Source organism: Pteropus alecto, unplaced genomic scaffold (genome assembly GCF_000325575.1).
Source record: "Pteropus alecto unplaced genomic scaffold, ASM32557v1 scaffold113, whole genome shotgun sequence".
Classification (NCBI taxonomy): Eukaryota; Metazoa; Chordata; class Mammalia; order Chiroptera; family Pteropodidae; genus Pteropus; species Pteropus alecto.
The window spans coordinates 8,249,661-8,255,660 of NW_006433949.1; the positions used below are offsets into that span (position 1 = coordinate 8,249,661).

The 6,000-nt window shown below is 42.4% G+C and overlaps 1 protein-coding gene across 5 annotated transcripts in view; it reads right to left on the minus strand.

Moving 5' to 3' along the window:
• Positions 1 to 4,388, minus strand: part of SPECC1L (sperm antigen with calponin homology and coiled-coil domains 1 like) — a 121,829-nt gene extending 117,441 nt beyond the window's left edge. The window contains exon 1 of one of the 5 annotated variants that reach the window (XM_006908691.3): positions 4,230 to 4,388. The gene's annotated coding sequence lies outside the window, so the exon portion shown is untranslated. Of the gene's footprint in view, positions 1 to 3,602; positions 3,736 to 4,229 lie in introns of those variants that run through there. The other 4 variants (XM_025044475.1, XM_025044474.1, XM_006908692.3 and 1 more) reach the window with 4 other exon arrangements.
• Between the last annotated feature and the right edge of the window lie 1,612 nt (positions 4,389 to 6,000).

Here is a 6,000-nt window from a genome sequence, read left to right on the forward strand (position 1 = left end):
CTGGAAAATGAGTTGGAATTTTTCCCAAGAACGTGAGAAGGGAGAAAAGAAAAAAGGGACAACTTTAATTTTTCACAAATATTTCTTGACAATCTTAACACTGCTGCCAGTTCTTTGCATGCCTCTTTCCTAAGCTTAATAACCAGAGTCTTTTTTTTCTTTTGCAGAAGCTCAGTTCTTTTGAAAAGTGTGATATGGGGCTTTTTAAAAAAGACAAAAGATATTTTTTTCCCCTTTAACTCTTCTATTTTCCCTAAGTTATATGCACAACAGACAAACAAAATCTATTATCTTATTCTCTTAAACATTTACTATTCAAACACATCAAATTAAAAAAAAAAAACAAAAAAAAAAACCTCAATGTGGAAGGTATACAACATAAAAAAGCGAGATGCGTAATGCTTCCAGAGCTGAGAACAAGGATGATGCCTACCTGGTTTCTGGATGACAAAATAGACACTAGAGAGAGTATCCTTCAAGAAGTAGGATTTGTTAGACACTAAGATACAATGAAATGGACTTTGCAAGTTGGTGTGCATGACTGGAAGGTGTCGCAAGACTGGTGAGGTCAAGTGCACCTGGAGTGAAAAGCTCCTTAAGGACAGGGACTAAGTGGTTCACTTCCTCTGTAGCATTGACAAGCCCAGCACATACTGCACCCAGCAGATGCAACAACTTTGTGTCAAGCCACACACTTTGTGATGCACTGTGGTGTCACAGGCTAGTGGCGGGAAGCAGATAAAACACGGGGTGCCAAATCCTAACCGGACAGGCTGCTAGACAAGTCTGAATGAGACAGGATAAGGAATATCTTCCAGGCAAGGTAATATCTGAGCAGAGTTTTGAAAGTGATAATTAGATGAAGTGAGAGAAGAACATTCTAGCAGAGGTAGACAAGGAAACTGGAGAGAGTTCAAGGGACCAAGAGCTGTTCGGCAAAGTTCAAAGAAGCGCCCAAAAAAAGGTGGAGGAAAGATGAAAGTGGAGGCCAGAGCCCAGTGATGAAACACCCCGGATACCAAGCTAAAGAATGGTAGATGTGATTATGAAGATAAAGTCAAGGAGACACTGAAGGATTTTAAATTGCGGGGGTGGGGGTTAGGTGGTGACTATGAACAGATTACTATTTTGGAAAGACAGGAAGGACCAAAAAATAAAGAAAAGAACTATAATAAAAATGTGGGAAAAAGGTCAGGAAAAACACTGTTAACAGACCTGCACTCTCTTCGCTCACAGACAAATTTCCTTTATGGGGTTACCAAATTATCTTTTGAATATGGAGAGCTTCAGAGGTGGCTGAAAGCAGTCAGTCCTCTGAACGTAGAAATAAGTATTATGAAGAATTAGAGTGCATTATTAATTTTAATTCAAGACACATAAAATGTATATTTGATAATGTATATTTGAGATATTGTAGTTTTGTGAGTACACAAATAAAAGATTTATAACTCAAAATCTTATCTGTTAACAGCAGACCACAATAAATTTTAAAGACTTTACAGACACAAAGATCATCTGTTACATTCACTTTGTAACAGACCATAGCCACTTCATATCTGAAATACAATCTGTAAACCTAATTTCTCGATGGTCCTGTTGTTTCATAGCAAAAGACTGAAGCCACAATACTAAGAGATTTCTGAGCTGACAGAGAAGCCCCATGGGGGTTCTTTACCTCCACAGTTAGTCTATTCAGCACTAACAATTCCAGAGGAATTTCCCTGGCTAGGCTCATTTTGTTGGCACAAACACAAACACATAAAATATCCTGACGTTTTATATCCAGTAGGAAAGGATGATGAGAATAGGAATATCTTTAATACCAAGCAAATTTAACAGGGGTTTCTTGGTTGCCTGTAGATTGTGACTAACAACCACAAAGAAAATTCATATTTACTCTTTAAAAATAATCTACATTTTAATCTTAGCAGCAAAAACCTCAGGAACTTTTTCCTAAACTCCCTAATAACAGCAAAACAACAGGTTCTAGGCTCTTTATTTCTAAAAATATCTTATTCTGATAACTAACCTTGTACTTGCCATGTATAATCACCATATACCACCAATTACTATCACCATTTACCATCATTTCATAAAAGATGCTTAATTTTAACACGAGAAAATAACTTTTGTTCTCAATATGATAAAGCCTACTCAACACTTCATTTCAAGGGCCTGACTAAGAGTCTCCAAAATTTGTGCTCACCAACTTATGATGCCCCCACTCCCCGTCTTTGAGGAGAGACCACAAACAATGTCATGGAACTGATGAGAAGACTCAGTTCTCCCCCTAGCTGAAGAGGACCCTATAATCAAGGATCCGTCAAATGTTAAGTTAGCATCTCAAGCTCCTTTCCATCTCTTCCCCCACTGCACGCACTTTACAGAGGGGGAAATGAAGGTCCAGAAAAGAAAACAGGCTCGCCCAAAGCCCTAAAGCTAAGAGAATTTCTCTAGCCTACTGACACCCTGTCACCATTCCCCTACTGAGCTGGACAGTTTGCATAACACCATGTACAAGTTAACCATGTGATCTGAGTATGTATATGGTTATAAGGAAAGTCATGTATTATGAAAACTAAACCCTGATAATTTTGAACCAAAGCAATACTATTATCTGAGTCATCTGAAATATAAGATTTACTGTGTCAAGTCAGTTATAAGGAGAATCTCTGCTTCAGAGAAATCCCATCTCAAAGTGACATACTGCACTGCAGATACACACCCTAAAAGTTCAAGTTTAAAAGAGAAATTTTGATACAAATGTCGCCTTAACTACAGCTATAATTACTTTCCACTCACTATAATACTATACTTAACTGACACTCAGATATTTGGACTACTAAGGCACACAATGATAACTTTCCTTACTGGCACAATATTCACTTTCTTACTGAAAATGCCAAGAAAATCCCTACGTACTTGGACTATACATAGACAATTAGGAAGCTTTCTCCAGCTACCAAAAGTTGATGAGTCTTAAAGACTGCTTGGTGCACACTAAATCTGAAGGAAAGAGACATTTTAAAGAGAAAAAAGTTACTGGATCAGCCATTTCTTTATAGAAACAATTTTATCCAGATCAATACTCTACCTCTTATATCATATACCCTTCTGTATCGGGTTGGTTACTTCATAACATACATACATACAGATATACATGTATACATATAATGTTGATGTCTCCCAAAGTCTAAGAGCGCGGCCTGATTTCATCTCAAGATGCATCCTCCTCGGTGACAGCAAACGCTGTTGGGCTCTGAAACATTTTTAGTTTCTTGAATCTGTTGTAAACTGAGGAAAACATTATCAATGGTTTGGATGCTCTTCTTACAACACATTTTCCCTGTAATCGAAACAGGGCAGCGAATATATGGGAATATTTCCTGGGCATTCCCATACTTGCCGACAAATTATCAAAAATATCAACAAACCAAGGTTCTCTGTATCTGAATAATCATAGGAATTCTTACTTGGTCTTGTAAACAGGCTGGAACTACGTGGAAACTAATTTCTTTTCCAGACATCTCCAGGGGAACTGCCCAAGAATGACCTATCTTGTCTTAACCACATAAGCGTAACCACATAAGCCATACAATTACCAGATTGCGGGAAATGCAAAATATTCCTCAGCAAAACACCGAATTATTCATATCCAACGTGAAGCAATTAACCAGGTCTCAAGGAAAAAAAAGGACATTCCGCCTGCTTCGGGCTGACCTCCCAGAAAAGCAGAGCGAGGGTGGGGGCGCGAGCCCTGGCGGAAGCTGAGTCCGCAGGAGGCCCGGGGTCCGCCGCCCGCAGCTCTGCTCGTCGCGCGGTGTCCTCGGGGCCTCCAAGCAGAGCTGTCCCCTCCGGGGGCATGAGAACAGAAAACCAGGACGGTGAGGCGACCTCTGCCTCTCCTGGGACTCGGGGAAAGCAAATTGCGAGGGCTGCGCCCGGCCCCTCAGCTCGGAAACCGGTGGGCTGAGTGCCAAGGACCAGGCCCCAACGCCAGCCTGGGGCGGACCGCAAGCCCCGCGACACTGGCTGCGGGTCGCACCGGGAGCCCAGAGAGGGACAGCGCAAGCGCAGGCGCAGGATGGGCCAGGGGGCCCGGGAGGGGACGGCGCAGGCGCGGGCCCGCTGGGGTCTGCGGGGTCGCCGGGGCCTCGCCGCGCGGGCGGCACTGAGGAGATGGACTGAACCTCTGGCGCACACAGAGGGGCCCCCGCCCTGGCTCTTACCGCGCGGCGCCGCCTCGCTCGCTCGCTGGCTCCGGGCTTGGGCCGGGCGGCGAGCTCGCCCGGTGGCGCGGCCCGAATCCGTTGAGTCCGGCCTCAGGGTAGCAGCCAACCCCGCGGCGCCGTTCGCCCGGCCCGCCCTCAGACCGCCTCTTGCCCGCCCCACACGGCTGCCGCCGATTGCGCAGGCGCCACATAGGCACCGCCTACACCTCTCTACCGCGCAGGCGCTTGAAGCCCTGCACGGCCCACTGGCGTCCCGCCCAGCTCTAAGTAGCGCAGGCTCACTACCTACCACCCGACCGGCCACAATAGAGCGTTCCCGCAGCTAATTGGCACGCATCAGGTTGTGCTGTGGCGCTCGCTTATGGTTGCTCCTGGAGGCTTCTCCGCGCACGGACCGGTGATGAGTATAGAGCGACCTGGTCCCAAAGGCTTACGTCAGCTCAGAAGTCCACTATTCACGCATCACTTAGTTACATTGTGCCAAGGACTGTGCTAACCATGAGCTGGACTGTGGTGAGAAAACAAGCCATGCTTTCTTGGCGCCGCACATGCAATAGGGAACACAAAAAACAAGTGACCAACCAAAAAAAATGAGGCTAAATATCCTTGATCAAGTTTAGGAAGTTCTTTTAGGTTGCAATTATCATGCCGGTTTGAAATAACATTAGTAGATTTTTATCACATCACCTTAGTTTCCTAGGAAAAACAACTTTGCCTTGATATATTTTTAATACATTGCTGGACCATTTGCTAATACTTTATTTGGAACTTTTGGATTTATGTCCATAAATGATATTGTCTTATACTTTTGTTTTCTTGTACCGTCCATGTCTGCTTTGAGGTTAAGCTTATGAACAAATTCACAATGAGTTAAGAGAACTAAGTTTTCTTTTTCTGGAAGATTATAAAACCAGAATTTTCTATTCTTTTTAATGTTTGCGGAATTTGCCTATAAAACTATCCAAGACTGGTGCTTTTTATTGGTTTTGTTTGTTGTGAGATGTTTGAGGGGATGGGATGCAGATTTTAAAATAAGGATTACATTTCTTTAATGGTTCTAGATGTAAACAGAATTTCTGTATTTTCCTGCCATTTTTACTGTTACATTTTTGCAGGAAAGTGTTTTGTTGACATTTTGAAAATCGTTGGCATAAAGTTTTTAATGTAATTCCCTTACGGTTTTGTGTTGTTTATTCATTTTTTATTTCTTTCTGAATACATTTCTAACACAATTGCATATTTTAAAATTCAGAAAGCATCCATTTCTGTAGTTACTCTTCCCAGAAGCAACTAACTATTCAATTTCTTCATATTCTTCTAGATTCTTTATAAATATAAACAAATATCCAATATAAACAAATATGTTCTGCTCCTTTTTTTTACACAAATAGTAGTCTGTTATATTTGTGAACCATGCCTTTCTTTTTAAAACCAGAATAGCCATGATGTTTTAATACTCTGAAGATTATCATTCAACCCTAGTGTAGAACTAAGGTCATGATCCTCCTAATCAGGCTGCCTGGGTTTGAATCATGGCTTCCTCAACCTACTAGCTGTCTGTCTTTATTATGTTTCAGTTTTTTCATCCCCAAAATGAGTGCTGTGATTGGTTTTTATGGGGATTAGGTGGGATAATGCATGAAGAGGGCGTAGCATGATGTCTAACACCCAGCAAAAATGCCTGGTAAATGTGAGGGGCATAAAACGTCTAGGCATTTATAGTCCAAAAGGACTCAATGTCACTCAGATCCTCACACTAACGCTGTAA